We start from the raw sequence: 19,160 nt of genomic DNA, 5'->3' as shown, positions 1-19,160 counted from the left end.
ACCCGGCCCCAATTAGGGGCGGCACGGTGGCTCAGTGGATAGCACTGCAGCCTTGCAGCGCTGGAGTCCTGGGTCCGAATCCCACCAAGGACAACATCTGCAAGGAGTTTGTATGTTCTCCCCGTGTTTGCGTGGGTTTCCTCCGGGTTCTCTGGTTTCCTCCCACATTCCAAAGACATACTGATAGGGAATTTAGATTGTGAGCCCCATCGGGGACAGTGATGATGATGTGTGCAAACTGTAAAGCGCTGTGGAATATGTTAGCGCTATACAAAAAAAAAGATGATGATGATGAATTGGACAGACCATCAGCAGATTTGGCTTTCAATACCATCTTTATGCTGATGACACAACTATACACGTCATCCCCTCACCTTACCCTCACGTTACTACAGAACGCCCGTGACTGTCCGCAGTCTCCAACATCATGTCCGCGCTCTATCTGAAACTCAACCTCTCAAAAACTGAACTTCTGCTCCCACCATCTACTAACCTCCCTAAATCTTAAATTTCCCTCTCCGTGGGTGGCACCATAATAACACCCCAACAGCACGTGCACTGTCTGGGTGTTATGTTTGACACTAACCTCTCCTTCACATCCCATATACAATCTCTTGCCGCTTAAACCTAAAGAACATCTCCAGAATTTGCCCTTTTCTCACCATGGAAACAACAAAAACCCTCACTGTTGCATTGATCCACTCCCACCTGGACTACTGCAATGCTCTATTAATTGGCCTCCCTGTTACTCAACTTTCCCCTCTACAGTCCAAACTTAATGGCTAATCGGTACTCGGATGCGACCACTCTTCGCCAATCGTTACACTGGGTGCCCATTAAAGGATTCAATTCAAAGTACTTGTTCTCACTCATAAAGCTCTCCACTGTCCGGCACCCCCTTACATCTCCTCCCTCATTTCTGTCTATCGGCCTAACCAACTGCTGTGATCTGCAAAAGACTTTCGAGTAACCTCTGCACTAATCCACACCTCTCACTCCCGACTCCAAGACTTCTCCCACACTGCGCCAATCCTCTGGAATGCTCTACCCCAAGAAATTAGGACTATCCACAATTTGCACAGTTTTAAGCGCTCCCTCAAAACGCATCTGTTCAGAGCGGCCTATGACGTTCACTAATCCAAGTAATTTTATGTGTAAGTGTGCTTGTGTAGCCCATTCACTATCACCAGCTATCCCTCACTCCCTCAAAATGGCTGGACCATCATTGTAAATACATCTTTGTAAATACACACCTGTGCTCCTCTATCTCCCCCACCTCATTGTAGATTGTAAGCTCTCACGAGCAGGGTCGCCTTATTTTGTTTTAATTATTGTATGCTTAACGTTGTTACTTATGACTTGTGTTACTGTTAATTGTAAAGCGCTGCGGAATATGTTGGCGTTATATAAAGATTATTATTATACTGTGATTATACACAGATTTAGCAGCCAATATCACCTACTGTATATAATGTATATACAGTATACAGGTGATAGTGCAAGTACTGTACATACATAAAACAAAGTTTCCATATTGGGACTCACCCAGGTCCCTGAGATGGGGGGAGGATGAACAGCTGAGGTGTGTCCATCGTCGAGCGTGCACAGGAGCGGGTCCCTGGCTTGGACAGTGAGTAGAGCAGGAAAAAAAAGGGGGGGATATACAACACTGGGGGGGACAGGCATCGTCGGGGAGGCACATAAATCACCGGGGGGCCCCGGAAGGGCACATAGCTGGAGGGCACGTTGATAACATGGGAGCACAAATATCACAGGGGGGCGCATAGCAGGGGGCACAGGGAACACAGGGGTGCACAGAGATAACGGGAGGCACATAGCTGGAGCCACAGAGATCACGGGGGTCACATAGCTGATGCCACAGAGATCACGGGGGCACAGAAATCACACGGGGAAGAGATCATAGGGGGCACATAGCTGGGGGCACAGGGATCACAGAGGGACATATACAGTAGCTATGGGGCACAGATTACAGGGGGGCACATAGCTGGGGCCACAGAGATCACAGGGGGGCACATAGCTGGGGCCACAAAGATCACAGGGGGGAACATAACTGGAGGGAACAGAAATCACAGGGGGAACAGAGACCAGGGGGCATATAGCTATTGGGCACAGATTATATGTGGGACACATAGCTGGGGCCACAGATCACAGGGGGCACATAGCTGGGGCCATAGATGTCACAGGGGGGGCACATAGCTCGAAAGCACAGATCACAGGGGGACATATAGTTGGGGGGGACACACAGATCACAGGGGGGCACAGATCTCCAGCAGACAGGCACAGAGCTGCTGGCACAGAGATCTCTCTGGCTGCAGCACCTCCTCTTCCGGGATGGTAGTGACTAGAATGGAGTTGATTGTATGAGGCAATGATGTCACCAGAAGGGGTGGGACTAGAGCTGTCTAGATCAGAGTGCCTAAAATGAGGATCACAAAAAATCAACTCTGATCTATTCGTCTCTAGTCCCGCCCCTTCCGGTGACATCATTGCCTCATACAATCAACTCCATTCTAGTCGCAACCCTCGTGGCCACAGATTTAAAGGGCCGGCGGCCAGAAAAATGGGCCAGTGGCCGGATCAGCGGGCATCAACGGCCCGCGGCCCACTGTGATGGAGAACATCGCGGCCCAGCGGGAAAATGCCCGGTTGGGCAGATTACCAATCCGGGCCTGTAAGTATATCAACCAGACACAGGTCAGAAGACTTTTGGCCTCTGCCTGACTGGTGTATCCTTTTGGACACATTTAGCTTGTATGTCGGCATGTTTCCTGGCATATACACTAAATGAGACGTGACCTCAGCCTTACCCAGTGCAGAATTTAGGGTTATTATACTATATTACAGGTTTATTTCAGTGTATGTTTTGTATAGTATGTAATGTGTACATATTATGAATTATATTTCTACATGTTATAATACATATTATATAAAATGTACAATTCCACAGTCCATTAACGGAAACCTGAGAGCAAGATTTCCCTCTAAAAGTTATAAGGAATGCTTCTCCAGCTTGCTGTAGTATGTATAAAAAGAAGTTTAATGCCGGTGTGCATGTAGCTGGACTGTCATTCATTCCACTAGTGCACTGGAATCATGCACACAGCAGGGTGATTAGAGTCCCAGCATGTACATGAAAAAGGAGAAAAGGGTCTTTTCCTCCCCCCTGCCCTCCTTGTACCTGCTGGGATATCAAGCACATCTCAGTGTAACATTAAAGCGAACCTGTCACCAGGTTTGATCAATATGGGATACCGCCACCACCTTTCAGTCCTTATATACAGAATTCTATAGTGCTGTATATAAGCCCCCAACCCGACCTGCAAGACAAGAAAAAGACCTTTCATTATACTGGTCCAAGGGGTGTAGCTGGTCTTGGTCTGGCGCCTCCCTTTTTCTTGTGATGCCATCCTCCTTCTTGCTTTGTGTGGATGATGCTTCCCTACGTCATCCATAAAATCTCACCAGCATTGTGCTCCTGTGCAGGCGTACTTCTCTGCCCTGACCATTGCAGAGTAAAGTACTGCAGTGTGTAAGCGACAGACCGGGCTAGGGGGTACCTTTCTTGCGCCGGGTCCGAAACTGTCGGGGCTGTCTCCTCTGTTGTCCAGGGAAAAGCTTAAAGAATCGGACCAACCTTTGCACTTGACAGCAGGGGGTGTGTCTGAGGCTAAAAAGCAAAAGCGCATGGAGAAACAGGCAGAGTTGGTGGGATCTGACAGCATGCAGCAGGGGGAGGTGAGTCCTCCGTCCTTCGAGCACTGTAGCAGCGCAGGCCCTCACTCCAGCATCCCCGCTGCCGCCCGCAGAAACTGAGAACAGATATATAAAGTGTGTCCGTTGGCCCCCGCAAAGCAAGGTGCCAAATGCTCCGAGTTCGTGAGTACCTCGCGTGTGCCACCTAAGATGTACCGGGTATGTGACCGTGAACTGAATCCTGACCCCCCGGTGCATATTTGTCGGGCCACGTTGGGCTCCGACATTGCTGTGTTCTGTCCCTTACCCTCCACAGCACCCTCTGGACTGAGGATCCCGCTGGGGACACCAGAGACTCACCGCTGCTGGAAGGACACAGGTCATCGTTGTCTTTAGGACTACATCGGATTAACTCTGCACTGACCGTTGTTGGCTACAACGCTTTTTCCATGGACTCTACAGTCTGGAAGTCGTCGGATTGGATAAGTTATACCTTAAGAACTGCTATCGTCATTGTCCCTTGCATTTTTCCAAACCGCATATCCTTTATTACCTACTACCTGCTTTATCCCTGTTCAACTCTCCTCTGCGTGGAGTACATATTTGTTAAAGTAAAATACGTTAACCCTTGCTCTGTCTCCTGTCTGTCACTGCATCCTGCAACCTGCTCACAAATGCACAGGCACCTGGGCTGTGACCTTTCCAGGCACCTGCGTACTACAGTACTTTACTTTAGACTAGTCAGAAAAATTCCCCCACAGCTCCATTTACACAGTATAATGGACCCACAGCTTCCCTATACATGGTATAGTGGGCCCACATCTGCCCTTTGTTTGTTATAATGGGCCCACAACTCCCCTATCCCCGGTATAATGTGCCCACAGCTCCCCTATACATAGTATAATGGACCCACAGCTCCCCTATGCATGGTATAATGAGCCCACAGCTCCCCTATACATGGTATAATGGGCCTACAGCTCCCCTATACATGGTATAATGGGCCTACAGCTCCCCTATACATAGTATGATAGGCCCACAACTCCCCTATATGTAGTATGATGTGCTCACTGCTCCTGCAAAACACAGTATAATGTCCCTCACAAAAGACCTCTCGCTGAATAATGGCCCTCACTTTAGCTCTCAAAATGTATAATGATCCCTACGCTGAATGATAGCCCCTTCAATAGTTCCCACACTTTTAGCTCCTCCAATTACCTTCCATACTGCATGAGGACCCCACAGTAGTCCCAAAACTATAAGATGTCCCTCCCACATTGACACCATACTGTAAGAGGGGCCCCCCACATTAGTTCCCACACCATATGATGGCCGCCACATTAGCCCCCATGCCGTATGAGGACCCCCACATTAGTTCCCATTCTGTAGAATGGCCCCCACACTTTAAGGGCCCCCCCACAATAGTCCCCCCACACCAAAAGTTTTAAATAAAATAAAAAACATCATATACTCCCCTAATCCAGGATCCCACCTAGTTCACCAAGCGGATCAACGTGTTGATGTCGCTGTACTGCCGCTCAGCCTTGGCAGAATGATGTAGAGGCTGAGGAGCCAGTGCACACTAAGACGTCAGTCCCGACGCGATGACATCACCGAGACCTGACGTCTTGTGTGCGGGCCGCTGCCTCAAACAAGACATCAGTCTGATGTGGCCAAGAGCCTGAGCAGTAGTGCAGGGATATCGTGTCTCCTTGCCACACTGCAGAGCTTAAATGTATCGGTGTGAGCGCAGGGCCTGGGGCAACTGTCCCTCTGCTCCTCAGTAGCTACCTTACTACTTGTTGATAAGTCTTCTGTGGACATATCGTAAAGGGTTTTTTTGAGATTGTAAAAAATGAGCATACAAATGGTATATTCTACTCTGCACCTGCACCCGTGCTACGGTAGCACTTGGCTGCCATGTTCTTGTTCTTTTTTTTAATCTGTTGTATGAGACAAGATGAACAAAAACATAACTATTCTGCCAATGTTTTGTATTTTTTTTTCATGTCAGTCAATGTGGGTGTTTTATAATGTGGTTGTATTGCTGTATACAACTATGTGTTCCCCTTTTTCACATCATTATATTGTTTTTTAGCATAATTAATTGATTCTGACAATTTTGTTGGTGGAATCTTTGAGGACTGGGGGTCACAATTTGATTTTCTCCCATGATCACAACTTTCCAAAACAGGCCCTGATTGCTATCCTGAAACTGAATCGCGTGTTCTGTTTCAAGGCTTGCGCCACTAGGGGAAGCACACTGCTTACAGATGTCAGGTGCATGTGTATGAGTGGACTGAGGAGCTAAGCACACACCATATGTATGTGGTGGGTGTCAGTTATGTCAGACTTGATGCCCATGGTAGTCATGAGGAGATCTGAGATGCCGCTACTCAGCAGCAAGGATTGCACTGTGTATTTTATTTAATATGTCCGAGGTTTCTGGTGACATGGCTGAGTTAGAACGCAGCATGTGGTCAACGCAATGAGAGCAAAGATGCCCAGTGAAGACATGCAGGATGACTGAGAAAGTGAAAAGTTCACGGATTCCCGGCAGTAGATGTAATGTATGCAGAGAGTGTCTACATTATGACTAGTTAGCAAGTGGGAGTGAGCAGTACTCAACATATATGTTCAGCTATACTAGAGCTATGGCCACAGAAAGATTAAGTAGGAAATGTAAGCCTGTAATGTGGTCTCTTATTTTTCTTGACTATGAGCCCCTGAATACGCCAATTATACAGGATTTATTTTGTGACTGGCATAAAGGATTAAGGGTCGGCTCAATTATATTTAACCTATACACATTCAAAGGTCCATTCACCAAACTGATGGGAAAACAGTGTTTTTCTGTCATCAATGAGGCTTCTAAACATTGATGAAACTTTTGCTGCATAAAATAAAATTCTAGATTATACTATACCAGCTTTAAAAGCTTTTTTATGCTGTTTAGATTTTTTTAGGAACATGGCAGCCTATGGGTTATTGTTATCCCTATATGTCTACAGAGTGACTAATGTCAAAGTCTTCTATCATGGGACACATAAATCATAGTCCTTTATCAGTACTGTAAATACCGGGGACCAGACGGGCCCTCCCGGAGCGCGTATTGCTCTTAGATGTATCGGCGTGCGCTGATACAGTTAAACGCTGATATAGAGCAGAGAAACATAGCCTCTCTGGTCTACTGCTCTCCGTTCTGTAGACCCCAGGCCACTTTCAGTTTGTGGCCTACAGAATGGCAGGGTGATGCACTGGACTAGGCAGGTACGGAGCAGCACATCAGGACTCTGATGCCTTGTGTGCACCAGCGCAATTACAGTACATCAACGTCTGTGATGTCTGCCAGTGGACTTGTCAGGATCTGGGTTTAGGTGAGCACATTATATAGTATTAGTACTACTTTGGATGCCAAATTATAGTGTTGGGGCTAGAGTGCCGGCCATCGTATAGTGTGAGGGCAATTTTACTGTATAGGTGCTACTGTGTGAGGACTACTGTGGGCCCATCATACTATGTATAAATTAACTTTGAGCCCATTGTACTGTGTATAAAGGAGCTGTGAGCCCATCATACTGTGTAGGGGAGCAGTGGGCCCATCACACTGTGTAGAGTAGAGGCCAAAAAATGTTTTCCGGTTGAGGTGCCACCTGCAGGTCATTGTGTCTTTCTGTAGGTTTATGAAAATGAATGTTTAAACTGTATTTAGTGATCAAATCTTGAATGTGTGGTTTGTTTGGCTGTTTTCTTGCTGAAGGGAGCAAGTTTACCTTTCAAATGGTGTATCGTGTTTGTGTGGAGCAGCTTTGTGGTAGTGTGCTTTGGGGTACTGAGGTGCCACCTGCAGGTCATTTTTCCTTACTGCAGGTTTATGAAAATTAATGTCTAAACTGTATTTTGTGATCAAATTGTGGATGTGTGGTTTGTTTGGCTATTTTCTTGCTGAAGGGGGCACATTTACCTTTCAAATGGTGTATCACTTGTTGTGTGTGGGTGCAGTATGAGCGGGGATACAAAGGAATCACCGAAAAACAGTGTTTAGAAATAATAGAATAGATTTTAGTCCTACAGACCAAAATAAAGACTAATTTAACCATTAAAGGGTTCTTACTAGTGATGAGCCAGCGTGGTCCAATAAGGTGTTATCCTAGCATGCTGGTGTGCTCAAAAATTATGTTTGGACCCCCGCTCCTGTAAGTCTCTCCGCTGTTTGACAGTTGCATCACATGCAGGGATTGACTAATAAACAGGCAATCCCTGCATGTGTTGAGGCTGCCAAACAGCAGAGAGATATGCAACCACGGGGAATTGAACATATTTTTCAAGCACTTCGAAGACACTCTGTTAGCACATGAGCGTGCTTGGATAACACCTTATCCGAGCACATTCATCACTAGCTCTTACAACATATTTCCAAAATCGACATGTGCGCACCCTTTGCAGGGCAATACTACAGGTATGTACTTTTGTACGTTATTTGTTTGATAGCAGATTTCCAGCTGATATATTTGGCTAACGTGGACTTTTACATCCCCACTGGAATTCCACTTTTGCCTACAATCTCTATCCTGTTACCTCATTTAATGTTGTCTACTATAAAACCCTTTACAGGTGTTTCCTGTTGGTTTTGCTAAATTGTACAGATATAACCTTCTCGGCTTTCTCTAGACCTAGTGTATTGATTTTTTGCCATCCTCATGTGGAGCATGAAATTACATGTGATGATCTGAACACTGGCATCACACAGCATACTACTGCAAACTAGGATGTACAATTTGCACTGTGATACCGTTCATTGCATTACTTGTCTCTGCACTAGTCATTCATAGTTTTCATGGTCGACATTAGGAACAGTGAGCAAGACTTCATTACTCCTAGTAGCATTGGGTAAGGTAATATTTTTCATGTACAATGCCTGGTTTGAAAAGTCAATCTACACAGCCACACTACACTGTGTGCACAATTATTAGGCAATTTGAACTTTTTGATTAATTTTATTATTGATTAACTACAGTATTGTCGGTCAGTCAACAAAGTTAATAAACCTGAAACTTGAATATTTAAGAAAGAAAAAGTGAGGTTTTCCTTAGGAAAATATGTGTGCAAAATTATTGGGCAAGTATTATTGTACAGAAATATTATGCAACTAAATGTAAATTTTCCCATCTCAAATATTTATTTCATCTGTTAAAGTGAGAATAATAACCAACAACTCAAAATGTACAAAAAATATCAGTGACCAATATAGCTGCCCTACTTCAATTACAGTCCTAAGTCTCCCATGCATGGAGTCTATCAATTTCTTAATCTTTTGACAATCAACTTTTTAGTTAGCACCAACCATAGTCTCACAGACACTGTTCAAAGAGGTGATTGTTTTCCTTCAGAGTAAATCTCCCGTTAAAGAAAGGCCCACAAGTTCTCAATAAGGTTTAGGTCAGGCAAGGAAGGGGCAGGGGCCATGTCAGGCAAGGAAGGAGCAGGGGCCATGTCATTTTTAAGGCCTTTACTGGCAGCAGAGCAGTGGAGACTTCGATGCTGTAATGAAGCATTGTCCTGCATAAAAGTCATGGTTTTCTTGGAAGATACAGACTATTCATGTACCACTGATTGAAGAAAGTGTCTTATAAAATCGGCCAGTAGGTTTGGGAATTGATTTTGAGTTCATCTTCAACCCAAAAAGGACCAACTAGTTCATGTTTAATAATACCAGCCCATAGCAGTACCCCTCCTCCACCTTACTGGTGTCGAAGTGGAGGTCTTTATCAGTTACTGATCCAGCCACAATCCCATCCATCTGGTCTGTCAAGAGTCACTCTCATTTCATCAGTCCATAAAACCTTAGAAGAATCTGCCTTCAGATATTTCTTTGCTCAGTCTTGACGTGTCCATTTCTGAGTCTTATCCAGTGGTGGTGGGGTTTCAGCCTTCCTTATCTTGGCTGTGTCTCTGAGCACTGAACACCTTGTACTTCTGTGTCCTCCAGGGTGGATGCAGTTCTGGAATATGCCAGCATTGGAGGATAATGGTTTCCTGGTCGATTCACATTTGATTCTTCCCTTTTCTTTGTCAGTTAATGTGCATCCTTTTTATACAACACCTTTTTTACGATCCTCTAAACAAAACTTTTGATAGTTCTGTGATTGGCAGTTTTAAGAGTGCTTCATCCCTCTGAGAGACTTGAAACAATTTGTTTTTCAGTCAGTTAAATCTCTTTCTTGTCCCATTTTGCCTGAGGAAACCAAGCTACCTAAAAATTCTGCACACCATGATAAAGGGTATTGATATACTTACCCTCCTCATTACACAAATACACATCACTGGATTTGATTCATCCAATAAGCATTCAGGTTTATACAGATCAGAGTTGGAAAATCTGCATAAAAATAATGATATGGTCAAAATACTCACTTGCATAATAACTGTGCACACAGTGCATATACAGTTGTACTCAAAAGTTTACATACCTCAGCAGAATTTTTGCTTTCTTGGCCATTTTTCAGAGAATATGAATGATAACACCAAAACTTTTTCACCACTCATGGTTAGTGGTTGGGTGAAGCCATTTAATGTCAAACTACTGTGTTTTCTCTTTTTAAATCATAATGACAACCAAAAACATTCAAGTGATTCTGATCAAAAGTTTTTATACCCCGGGATTTTGGCCTGATAACATGCACAGAAGTTGACACAAATGTATTTGGCCACTAAAGGTAAGATCTTCACCTGTGACCTGTTTGCTTATCATCAGCTGAAATGCACAATAAGGAAGCACTTGAAGAAAAATGGGCTGCATGGTGGTTGAGTTGCCAGAAGAAAGCCATTAGTGCGTAAATGTCACAAAGTTTCTTGCCTACAATACGCAAAACAGCACAGAGAAAAGCCTCAAAACTTCTGGAATAAGGTAATTTGGAGTGATGAGACCAAAACTGAACTTTTTGGCCACAACCATAAATGTTACATTTGGAGAGAGGTCAACAAGGCCTATGATGAAAGGAACACCATTCCTACTGTAAAGCACAGAGGTGGATTGCTGATGTTATGAGGATGTGTGAGCTATAAAGCTACAGGAAACTTGGTCAAAGTTAAAGGAAAGGTGTATGCAGCACGTTATTAGCAAATACTGGAGGCAAATTTGCAATTATCAGCCCAGAAGCTGCGCATGGGACGTACTTTGAGCTCCAACATGACAACGATCCAAAACACAAGGCCAGGTCAACCTGTCATTGGCTACAACAGAACAAAGTGAAGGTTCTGGAGTGCCATCTCAGTCTCCTGACCTCAATTTCATTGAGCCACTCTGGGGAGATCTCACGCACACAGTTCATGCCAGACAGTCCAGGAATTTACAGGACCTGGAGGCTTTTTGCCAAGAAGAGTGGGCAGCTTTACCATCTGAGAAAATAAAGAACCTCATCCACAACTACCACAAAAGACTTCAAGCTGTCATTGATGTTAAAGGGGGCAATATATGGTATTAAGAAATGGGTAATGTGAACTTTTGATCAGGGTCATTTGGCTTTCTTCTGGCGACTCGATCATGCAGCCCATTTTTCTTCATGTGCCTCCTTATTGTGCATCTTGAAACAGCCACACCGCTAGTTTTCAGAGAGTACAGTATTTCAGCTGATGTTATTTATGGGTTTTTCTTCGCATCCCGAACAATTTTCCTAGCACTTATCACAGGTCAAAGGTGAGGATGTTACCTTTAGTAGCCATTCAAACCCATTTGTTTCAAATGCTATCGGGGGGGGGCGTGGCTGGACATGGCCAAGTGAAGACGTGCTTTCTGCTGCACCTAACCACCTATCCACTTAGCAATCGGTTCCAGTACCACAGCATGGGCAAATCAGGGGCTAGAAAGACAAGGACCCTGTCATCCACCCGTTTTGCATCCCCCAGGGTGATATTGAGCCTCTCCTCACTAGGGCACAGAGAACGGACCAGGCACCGTCTCCACCATCCCCCCTGGAACAGAGGGAGTCAGGAGGTGCTCGCATGAAGGGTGGAGTTTCTGCACTGGAGCCCGGACACGAGTCATTAGACCAATATTGAAAAAAACACGGCATTAAGTGAGCAAGAGGGAGGTGCACAAGTAGGGTATCCAACCAGCTATAGAAAATAGTACAAAACTTGGCACTCAAAATTGAAGGCAATTTAACAGTTCCTTTATTGTTTTTGCATCCAATTCAATACATTCCTTGAACGTTTTCGGTCATACAACAGACCTTCATCAGAATAAGATTCTTATGGTTGATTTTGCTAAACTACATTTATAAAGAGAAAGACAAAAATATTTGCAATTAACAAACAAACAATTGGAATAGCATAAACAAAGTTAACAGGATGCCATAAAACATCGTGTAACGTGATACAAGATTCATATAAGTCGATCAATGAGCCATTTATCAAATTTAGAATGCTGAAACTGAGGTTCATGTGAGCTCAGTGAAAATCCTTTGCTTCCATGGGCTGTGATTCAAAGTCCGTGCTGTGATGGTGAATAAGGAAAACAGTACTGTGTTCCTAGAAAATTGGTGATGGAGAAAACGTATATCTCTGGAAGGGTATAGTGAGGTTCACTTGAGTACTATGATGTGGAACATTAAAGGTGAGGTGATGATCGCAAGAAATATACCTAAAAGGAGCTGTGAAGGAAAACCCATATGCTATTGGATATGGAGTCATGGGTAGACAACTCGTGGTACTGGAAAAAAAGGGGGGTTTGAACATTAGAAGAGAAGGTTATACAATATATGAGCACAGCATGTTATCAAGATGTAGAGTACCATAAATAAAGAGTCATAGTAAATCCTGAACAATCTTGTAATACCTGAGTTTGTAGCTAGATGACTTAGAATAAAGCAGGCGTCTACCGGATGGCGGCTCAAAAGGACAAAGGGGCACTAGAATCAGTATGGTAGATAAAAGGAATATATGAGAGAATTGTCCTAATGTCAAAGGTGAGCTAGAACAGGTTGTGGCTGTCATGATCAATTACCTATGGGGATATACAATACAAAATAAAATTGTGGTACCGTGTTAGCCAGAAAAATAGTTGTAAATACTTATGTCCCCCAAAAAAATTAAGAAAAGTATTCAAGGTGTGATACCTTTATTAGCTAACCAGAGAAATTATATTTGCAAGCAAGCTTTCAGGGCTCAAAAGGCCACTTCATCAGGCTTGATTACAAGTGAATTACTGAGAAAAGATGGCAACATTTAAATAGGAATTACAACAGGACATGAGATGGTGCTAGCTATAGACAGGCCAAGGAAATCAAATTAAGGTTTTTGTTACACATGCAGATGAGGACCAGGTGTTCTATTAGAGATCTGAAGACCCTCTTGTGGAGGTGTGAACTGTGTTCATGTAAGGAGTCATGAACCCAGGTGTCAAATTCAGTCCTATTGTTAGCGATTGGAACATATTTATAAATTTAAACTCCCAAATCTTCCTTTCTCTGTCACTATTAAAATGACCTTTCAATATTAGGACTTTTAGATCTGCCAAGCTGTGTCCAGGTCTAGAGAAGTGTATCCCTACAGGTGTGTCCAACTCATTTTTTATCGTATGTCTATGCAGATTCATCCTTGTTTGTAGTTTTTGCTTAGTTTCCCCGATGTATGTCCCTGCATTGCACCTTGTACACTGTATCATGTATACGACATTGGAGGATGTACATGAAAAAGAGTCCATGATCTTATAGTCCTGATTTGTGTTTGGTATGGGGACTTTATCTGTTGGTGATATGTGGGTGCAGGTCTTGCATTTCTTACTGTTACAGGGGACTGTGCCTGTCTCTGAAGGTGATGTGAGGGTACTTCTGACAAGGATATTCCTTAGGTTGGGAGGCTGTTTGTAGGAGAGCAGTGGCAGTTCCGGGAATATTGCTTTCAGTCTGTGGTCTTTGTGGAATATGGGTTGGAGGTCAGCGCCAACCCATATTCAGTGTACAAGGTGCAATGCAGGGACATACATTGGGGAAACTAAGCAAAAACTACAAACAAGGATGAATCTGCATAGACATACGATAAAAAATGAGCTGGACACACCTGTAGGGATACACTTCTCTAGGCCTGGACACAGCTTGGCAGATCTAAAAGTCCTAATATTGAAAGGTCATTTTAATAGTGACAGAGAAAGGAAGATTTGGGAGTTTAAATTTATGAATATGTTCCAATCGCTAACAATAGGACTGAATTTGACACCTGGGTTCATGACTCATTACATGAACACAGTTCACACCTCCACAAGAAGGTCTTCAGATCTCTAATAAAACACTTGGTCCTCATCTGCATGTGTAACAAAAACCTTAATTTGATTTCCTTGGCCTGTCTATAGCTAGCACCATCTCATGTCCTGTTGTAATTCCTATTTAAATGTTGCCATCTTTTCTCAGTAATTCACTTGTAATCAAGCCTGATGAAGGGGCCTTTTGAGCCCTGAAAGCTTGCTTGCAAATATAATTTCTCTGGTTAGCCAATAAAGGTATCACACCTTGAATACTTTTCTCAATTTTTTTGGGGGACATAAGTATTTACATCTATGGGGATATAGAAATGCATGCAAAGTTCCACATGTGGGACTAGAACAGCAGTCAACAGGCTGATAACTTGTTGAATACCATACCAGGCGTACTGCCCAGAATTAGCGCTGTAGGTGACAGATTGAAGATACCTGGAGAATAATTATAAAATAGTAATGTAAGCAAATTAAGTAATGGTGATTAAACCATATGATATTGTTGCTGTGGAAAAATTACCTGTATGTGAATAGGCGTACATGTGTTGCTTTAGCTGTATGGATTGCACAGTGATAGATAGGCTAATGACAGACTCACTGTCCAAGGTTGGCGCTGAAGGTAAAAACCAAAAGGGCGACTGAAACTATGGTAATTAAGCTCTTTAAGAGCTATTCAAGTATTGGAAGGAAAAGAGGGGAAAGGGAATTGGGTTTACCTGTAAAGTACTCAGGTGGTAGGCCGTATCCAGTGATCCCCCATGGATCATAGGTGATAGAGTCAGCGCTACTGGAGGGGGCACCAAGAGTGCAACAGAAATGCTCTGCAAGGTAAGTATGAGATCGATGAGAGGTCTAGCGTTTACCTTCTCCTATGTCCAGGGAATATGAGGCCACTTGCCAGGGGAGACGCTTAATGCCTGGGGGTTACTTCCAGGATTATGTATAAGGCAGTGTCGGGTATTGCTGCGAGAGACTCACGCTAGTTTCTCGCATCACACTCGCAAGTCTGACCCCGGCCTTACAGAAAGTCACTAATCTGGAGTTAATTCATAAAAAGGTGCTCTCCACTGCAAACCTAAGGCTATGTGCACTCGTAGTTTGAGGTCCTGCGGATTTTTCCACGCAGATTTTTAAAAATCCGCAGGTAAATTCTCAGGTCAAAAGACGTGCGGTTTACCTGTGGATTAGCCTACAGTTTCACACCTCTACAATGGAGAAGGTGTGAAACCGCTGCAGATTCCGCACAGAGAATTGACATGCTGTGGATTTGAACCCGCAGCAAATCCGTGCGGAAAAATCCGCAGCAAGTGTACAGCGTTTTTCAGTTTACCATTGAAAACAATGGTACTGTACAAGACAGCTAAATCTGGTGCGGACCCGCAGAGCCTGAAGTGCTGCGGATCCGCAGCTGAATCCGCACCGTGTGCACATGGCCTCAGAGATCTTCTCAAAGCAAGGTTAGGCTAGTTTCACACTAGCGTTTCCTGGAGCTGCGCATGGCCGCTGCTAAACTCCGCCCCCTGCCATGCCCCCTCCGGTCAGCTCCTCCTATGGGCGCATGATGCTGCATGTGACCTGCGTCCCCTATATTTAGCGTTGGGTACGCAGGCCGTGCGCTGGTATGCTTTTGCCGATGCATGCGCCCTTTTGGCGCTGCACCGACGTACGCCAAAACGGCACATGCGCTGGCAAAAGCATACCAGCGCACGGCTTGTGTACTCAACGCTAAATATAGGGGACACAGGTCGCATGCAGCGTCATGCGCCCATAGGAGGAGCTGACCGGAGGGGGCGCGGCAGGGGGCGAAGCTTAGCGGCGGCCCTGCACCTCATAATGCAAGTCTGAAAGTAGCCTTAGAAGCTAAAAAATTACATGATTCTTCATGTAAACGTTTATTTCAGTTAGGTCGAAGTAGGTTCTACGAGTTTGGTAACAAACCAGGAAGAATGTTAGCGAAAGCCCTTAATGCTAAAAAGACCCAAACAAATGTTGTCTGTATTAAGAATACTCAAGATAAATTGGTTCATACCACACCTGAAATTGCAGCTGTCTTTCATTCATATTATTCAAAGCTATATAACTTGCTTACATCTGCCCTACACACGGGAAATTATGTTAATACATCAGCCCTCTCCAAAAAATTGGAGGATGAAACAGTAAAATTCCTGGAAAATTCTTTTTCACATCAAGAACTAGAAGCCTCTATCTGAGATCTCCCTACCAATAAAAGTCCAGGGCCTGATGGATTCACAGCAGAATTCTATAAAGTATTTTTTGAACAATTGTCTCTGTTAATATTATAATCATTTAATTCCATATCAGAGTCTCTTTCCTCCCCATTCCACAATGGCACATGTTGCATTCATCCCCAAACCAGGGAAAGACCCCAACTCATGCAGTAGCTATAGGCCTATATCTTTATTAAAAGTAGATTTAAAATTATACCTCCCTGACTTAATACACCCAGACAAGGTGGATTTTGTTCCAGAAAGAGAGGCACGAGATAACACTTAGAAATCAATAGATATTATTAGTCATTCACACACTCAAAAAAACTCTTAAATGATCCTATCGCTTGATGCCGAAAAGGCTTTTGATAGGCTCTCATGGTCTTCTCTCTCTCTCAAACCCTGAGCCACATCGGTTTGGGTCCTGTATTTAATTAAAAAATCTTAGCCCTCTACCACTCCCCCTCAGCCCAGCTAAAAATTAACAGCTCCCTTTTGGCCCCCTTTACTATACAGAATGGTACTCAACAAGGTTTTCCCATCTCCCCAATGTTGTATATCCTGATAATGGAGCATCTTATGGAGGACATGCGTGCTAATCCTGAACAGGGTCAGACTGGCCTACCGGGGAATTGGAGGATTCGGTGAGCGCAGGCACTTACACCTGCTGGTATACAGCACCGACAGCTGCCTAGGGCCCCCCCGCTGCTCCAGGGGCCCCCAGCCAGTGGCGTGTCACTAATAAATCCAATATCAAGGGGGCCCTCCCGGTGCCAGCGGAGCAGCAGCTGGAAACATGCGCCTGTCCCCGCTGCTAAAGAGAAATGAATATTCACACTTCCCCACACCTCCATGGGCGTGGAGAGGAGTGAATATTCATTTCACGGCTGCATTGGGGCCCCGGAGGTGGGCCCCTGCAGGGTGGCTAACACTGAGGACAATCGGCGGGCAGGGAGCGATCCCTGCAGCTCCGTTGCGTACAGGAGAAAATGGCAGAGGAGCAGAGCTGCAGGGTTCCGATGCCGTCCTGCTTCTGCCCGGTGCTTCCTGTCTGACACAGCAGCGCAGCTGGATGACATCTTCATTCAGCACATGCTGTTTCAGAGAGAAAGCTGCCGGCAATGAAGGGGAACGTGCGGAGAGGTGAGTGATGCTATGTGTCTGCGTGCGTGCTTGTGTATGTTGCACTGGTGCTGTGTGTGTGTGGTGCAGTGTGTGTGAGAGTGGTGCTGTGTGTGTGTGTGTTTGTGTATATTGGAGAGGGCAATGATGTGGGTGATGGGGACAGCAGTGATGGGGTGGTGAGAGAGAAGGCAATGTTGTTGGTGGTGGTGGAAAGGAAGATGTGGGTAGTGGGGGAAGAGGCAATGATTGAGGTGGCGGAATGGGCAATGATGGTTGTGGTGCACAGGACAATGATGGTAGGGGAGGCAATGATGGAGGTGTTGGAATAGGCAATGATGGTGGTGGTGGGGGAGGAGGCAATGATGGACATGGTGGAATGGGCAATGATGGGGGTTGTGGGGAAGAAAGCAATGATGAAGGTGGTGAAATGGGGTGGTGGGTGAGAAGGAAATGATGGAGGTGGCGATGAGGACAATAATGGGGGTGGAGGGGGAGAACAATGATGGAGGTGGAGGGGGGCTGCATTACACCTTATGAGGGGCAGCATTATACCCTCTGGGGGGACTGCATTAAATTCTATGTGGGGGCTGTATTACATTCTGTGTGGGGGCTGCATTATATTCTGGGGGCTACATTATTCTATATGAAGGAGGCTGCATTATGCCCCTATGAAGGGGTTACAATATATTCTATGGGGGAGCTGCATTATACCTTACTAGTTATTGAACCCGTTCTACTCCTGGGTGGCGAGCATTTTTATTGGTATATGGTCTCCCATCCTGGTATGTGCTGCCCCCCTCCTATTGTGGTATGCATGACACCCCTCATCCCTATCCTGGTAAGCATAGTACCCCTCATCCCTATCCTGTATGTATGGTACCCCTCTTCCCTATCCTGCTATGCATGGCCCCCTCATCCCTATAATGGTATGCATGGGCCCTCTCATCCCTATTCTGATATGTATGGTCCACTCACCCCCCCCCCCAATCCTGGTATACATGGCACCCCATTCCTCATCCTGGTATGCATGGTCCCCTCACCCCCCAATCCTGGTATGCATGGTACCCTCTCATCCCTATTCTGGTATGCGTGGTACCCCCTCATCCCTATCCTGGTATGTATGGTCCCCTCACCCCCCAATCCTGGTATGCATGGTACTCCCTCATCAATATCATGGTATTCATGGTTCCCTCACCCGCCAATCCTGGTATGCATGGTCCCCCTCATCCCTATCGTAGGATGTATGGTGCCCCCTCACCCCCCAATCCTGGTATGCATGGTCCCCTCATCCCCAATCCTGGTATGCATGGTACCCCTCATCCCCCAATCCTGGAATGCATGGCCCCCTCACCCCCCAATCCTGGTATGCATGGTCCTCTCACCCCCCTTCCTGGTATGCATGGTCCCCTCACCCCCCTATCCTGGTATGCATGGTCCCCTCACCCCCCTGTCCTGGTATGCATGGTCCTCTCACCCCCCTGTCCTGGTATGCATGGTCCCCTCACACTCCTGTCCTGGTATGCATGGTCCTCTCACCCCCCTGTCCTGGTATGCATGGTCCTCTCATCCCCCTATCCTGGTATGCATGGTCCTCTCACCCCCCTTTCTTGGTATGCATGGTCCTCTCACCCCCCCATATCCTGGTATGCATGCTACCCCTCACCCCCCTATCCTGATATGCATGGTCCCCTCACCCTCAATCCTGATATGCATGGTCCCCTCACCCCCCAGTCCTGATATGCATGATCCCCTCACCCCACCCCCTATCCTCGTATGCATGCTACCTCTCACCCCCCTATCCTGATATGTATGGTCCCCCTCACCCCTATTAACTGCACACATACAAA

At 45.4% G+C, this 19,160-nt stretch overlaps 1 long non-coding RNA gene across 1 annotated transcript; it reads right to left on the bottom strand.

Moving 5' to 3' along the window:
* Positions 1–11,873: 11,873 nt before the first annotated feature.
* LOC141073622 (uncharacterized) lies at positions 11,874–14,839 on the bottom strand. Its single transcript, XR_012227022.1, has 3 exons — positions 14,677–14,839; positions 12,548–12,620; positions 11,874–12,421 (listed from the first exon to the last, which is right to left on the bottom strand). It is a non-coding gene; the product is annotated as an uncharacterized lncRNA (long non-coding RNA).
* Between the last annotated feature and the right edge of the window lie 4,321 nt (positions 14,840–19,160).

This window comes from Dendrobates tinctorius, unplaced genomic scaffold (genome assembly GCF_039654945.1).
Source record: "Dendrobates tinctorius isolate UK_male_01 unplaced genomic scaffold, ASM3965494v1 ptg000309l, whole genome shotgun sequence".
Classification (NCBI taxonomy): domain Eukaryota; kingdom Metazoa; phylum Chordata; class Amphibia; order Anura; family Dendrobatidae; genus Dendrobates; species Dendrobates tinctorius.
Note: the sequence above shows the minus strand (reverse complement) of the source record. Positions and strands in the feature narration are given on the sequence as shown.